At 45.1% G+C, this 4,443-nt stretch overlaps 1 pseudogene; it reads left to right on the top strand.

Moving 5' to 3' along the window:
* The first annotated feature begins 616 nt into the window (after positions 1-616).
* On the top strand, positions 617-3,508 carry LOC129516021 (integrator complex subunit 4-like; annotated as a pseudogene).
* The last annotated feature ends 935 nt before the right edge of the window (positions 3,509-4,443 follow it).

Here is a 4,443-nt window from a genome sequence, read left to right as displayed (position 1 = left end):
TATATCATTCGGATATCTTTTGAAAAACAATGACATTCTTTAGAACCCTGAAGATTTCCCTGGTGTCTTTTTTTTTTTTTTTTTTTGTTTTTTTTTTTTTTTAGTGCCATACATTTCCATTTATTGGACCTAATGAATACATCAGTTAAATGTTTGCTTATTTACATAAAGGGCCCATTTTCTTTTTTTTGAATTTTTAATTTTTATTGGAGTTCAATTTGTCCACATATAGCGCAACACCCAGTGCTCATCCCGCCAAGAGCCCCCCTCATGGCCCATCACCCAGTCACCCCACCCCACCACCCACTTCCCCTTCCACTACCCCTTGTTTGTTTCCCAGAGTTAGGTGTCTCCTGTTTTGTCACCCTCACTGATACTTTCACTCATTTTCTCTCCTTTGCCTTTATTCCCTTTCACTAATTTTTATATTTCCCAAATGAGTGAGACCATATAATGTCTGTCCTTTTCCGATTGACTGTTTTCACTCAGCATAATAACCGGGACAGCTGCACCCCAATGTTTATTGCAGCAATGTCCACAATAGGCAAACTGCGGAAGGAGCTTCTGTGTCCATCGAAAGATGATGGATCAAGAAGCTGTGGTGTGGCGGGCAGTCATGGCGGCTCACCTAAAGAAACGAGTGTACAAGGAATTCACTAAGGTGGTCCAGCAACAACAGGAGGAAATTGCAACCAAGAAACTGCGATTGACAAAACCAAGTAAATCTGCAGCACTCCACGTAGATCGGTGTAAAGCTCCCTCCCCAGCGGATGCTTTGCAGTATCTACTCCAGTTTGCCAGAAAGCCTGTTGAAGCAGTAAGTGTGGAAGGAGTAGTCAGGATTCTCTTGGAACATTATTATAAGGAGAATGATCCATCTGTGAGACTGAAAATTGCATCATTGTTGGGTTTATTATCAAAGACTGCAGGATTTTCACCAGACTGCGTTATGGATGATGCCATTAACATCCTGCAGAATGAAAAGTCTCATCAAGTCCTTGCTCAACTGTTGGACACCTTGCTCCCAGACAACTGGCACCAAACTCCCAGAGAATCAAGCTATCCAGATGGGATTAGTTGATGTAGCCTGCAAGCACCTCACAGACACGTCTCATGGTGTAACAAATAAGTGCCTGCAATTACATGGCAATCTTGGCTCTATGGAGACAAGTGTCACAAAAGATGGAGAAGGCCTAGCTGTCAGAGATGTCCAGAAGATTATAGGGGATTACTTCAGTGACCAAGACCCACATGTCAGAGCAGCAGGTATAAAAGCCATGTTGCAGCTTCATGAAAGAGGACTGAAATTACACCAAGCAATTTATAATCAGGCCTGTAAATTGTTGTCTGATGACTATGAACAAGTGCGCAGTGCTGCAGTCCAACTTATCTGGGCTGTCAGTCAGCTCTATCCTGAAAGCACTGTCCCCATTCCTTCTTCTAATGAAGAAACTCGCTTAGTTGATGATGCATGTGGAAAAATTTGTCCCGTGGTCAGTGATGGCTCCTGGGTGGTTGGAGTTCAGGCTGCAAAGCTATTGGGCTCAATGGAACAAGTCAGTTCTGATTTCTTGGAGCAGACGCTCGACAAGAAGCTCATGTCAGATCTCAGGAGAAAACGCACTACACATGAACGTGCCAAGGAACTTCACAGGTCAGGAGAGTTTTCCAGTGGCAGAAGGTGGGGAGGTGATGCTCCCAAGGAAGAAATAGATACAGGAGCTGTGAACTTGATTGAGTCAGGAGCTTGTGGAGCCTTTGTTCATGGATTGGAAGATGAGATGTATGAGGTCCACATTGCTGCTGTGGAGGCTCTCTGCATGCTGGCCCAATCTTCACCTTCTTTTGTGGAGAAATACCGCCCTGATTTCCCGGTTGACATGTTTAATGATGAAATTGAGGAAGTACGCCTGCAGTCCATACACAGCATGAGAAAAATTTCTAATAATATCACTCTCCGAGATCCTGGCTGTGTTAGAGGATTTGTCCAGAGATATTCGAGAGGCTGGCTCTTCACGAACTTTTATGCTGTACTAATGTTTCGACTAAAGAAGGGATTCATCTTGCACTGGTGGAGCTGCTGAAAAATTTAACCAAGTACCCTACTGATAGGGACTCTGTATGGAAGTGCTTGAAGTTTCTGGGAAGTCGGCATCCAACCCTGGTGCTTCCCTTGGTGCCAGAGCTCCTGAGCACACATCCATTTTTTGACACGGCTGAACCAGACATGGATGACCCAGCTTACATTGCAGTTTTGGTTCTTATTTTTAATGCTGCTACAACCTGTCCAACAATGCAGGCACTGTTCTCAGATCATACCTTCAGGCATTATGCCTACCTCCGAGACAGTCTTTCTCATCTTGTTCCTGCCTTAAGGTTACCAGGTAGAAAACTAGTGTCATCGTCCATTTCTCCTGGTATTGCGCCCCATGAGGACCTGTCCCATCAGTTCCTGCAGCAGAGCCCTGAAAGGGTGTACAGTCTTCAGAGCACCAGGACCCTCAGGGAACCCAGAAGCTGCTGGAGTTCACCATCCGGGATCTGCAAAGACTTGGAGAACTTCAGTCTGAACTAGCAGGAGTTGCTGACTTCTTGGCTACCTATCTTCGGTGTCAGCTTCTTCTCATCAAGGCCTTGCAAGGAAAGCTGTGGAATGTGGCTGCCCCTTTGTATTTGAAGCAGAGTGACTTGGCCTCCGCGGCAGCAAAACATCATGGAAGAGACCTGCAAAATGGACTTCATGTACAGTGGTGTGGAGAAGAAACAGGGAGTGATTATACATCACATGAGGCTGCAGGCCAAAGCCTTGCAACTTATAGTAACAGCACAGACTACTCGAAGAGTTGACCCCTTATTTGGGATGTGTGAAAACTTTTTACAGGAAGTGGACTTTTTTCAGAGGTGTTTTATTGCTGATTTGCCCCCACCTACAGGACAGCTTTGTGGACAAACGTCTTGACCTTATGCCCCGACTCATGACATCCAAACCTGTGGAAGTGGTCAAAATTCTACAGACCATGCTGAGGCAGAGTACCTTCTTGCACCTCCCCCTTCCAGAGCAGATGGAACACACTTCAGCCACCATCATTGAGCCAGCAGGCGAGTCAGACAACCCTTTGCGGTTTACATCTGGATTGGTTGTGGCCCTGGATGTCGATGCGACCCTGGAACATGTGCAGGACCCTGAGAGAGCTGTGAAGGTCCATGTCTTCTATCCAGATGGCCAGGCTCAGAGGATTCATCCTAAGCCGGCAGACTTGCAGAATCCTGGCCCAGGGCGCCACCAGCTTATCACTCAGGTGTACCTCTCCCATACTGCCTGGACAGAACCATGCCAGGTGGAAGTGAGACTGCTACTGGCCTACAACTCTAATTCCCGCATTCCAACCCCCCCCCCCGGATTGAAGGTGGCAAAGTGTCACCCCAGGTGGAAACCAGCATGGAGGGCACCATCCCCTTCAGCAAGTCTGTGAAAGTTTACATAATGCCCAACCCCGCAAGGCGCTGAGTCACAAGCATTGTGTAGAGCTGAAGCTGAGAAAGACCTTCTTAGGTAGCAGAGTGAGCCCGAAGCCTAGAGCACTTCACCTGGAGCCGGCGTATGGGCATGTGCACCATCACCCTTATCGTCTCATCTGGTATCAAACACAAAATAAATTATTTTGCATTAAAAAATCAAAAACCTTCAAGTCCACACCTCTTCCTTCCCTGACTCCCCCCACCACCTCTATAAAGTTGAGAAAACAACAACAACAACAACAACAACAACAACAACAAAAGAAGCTGTGGTCTATGATACGATGGAATATTACTCAGCCATTAGAAACGACAAACGCCGTGAAAGGAGAGTGACGTTTGGTTCTACTTGTTGGGTTCGTGTTGTTGTACGTGTGTGTGCAGCCAACCAGCAGTGCTCGTTAGGTACCAGATCATCTACTAAGAAGGGTCTTTTACTCGAAACCAGGAAAGAGGAGAGAGAAAGAACTAGTTTCGAGAGCTTTTTGATTTGGAAAAAGCATTCCAAAAATCACGATTTTCATTATACAGTAAGGGAGTAGCTTCCTTTCTGTGTTCATTCTCGTGAGGATTAACGATAGAGGGAGTCCTGTGAAATGAAGACTACTTTGTATTCCAATTTAATTCCTGGAATTTCCTTTTTTTTTTTTTTTTTTTTTGGTTTTGGTTTTGACTGACATTCAAAAACTGAAAAACTTCTAGCTCATAACTTTGTTGCATTTCTAGGTCCCTGCAGCAACAAAAGGAAATCGTCGTATTAGGACTAGAAGTTTAAGTGAGTCCTAAAGTATTGGAAGAAAATTCTAAAATATACATTGAGGTTCTACAGGGAAAAGATTGAGTTTAAACAAAAGAGCCTGAGCTAATTCTTCCAGAAGGTTTGTTACCTTGAATTCAGAGCCCTTTTACGAGTATATTAGAAAAATA

Source organism: Nyctereutes procyonoides, unplaced genomic scaffold (genome assembly GCF_905146905.1).
Source record: "Nyctereutes procyonoides isolate TBG_1078 unplaced genomic scaffold, NYPRO_anot_genome, whole genome shotgun sequence".
Classification (NCBI taxonomy): domain Eukaryota; kingdom Metazoa; phylum Chordata; class Mammalia; order Carnivora; family Canidae; genus Nyctereutes; species Nyctereutes procyonoides.
The sequence above is the reverse complement of the archived record's forward strand: the minus strand, read 5'-3'. Positions and strand labels throughout refer to the sequence as shown.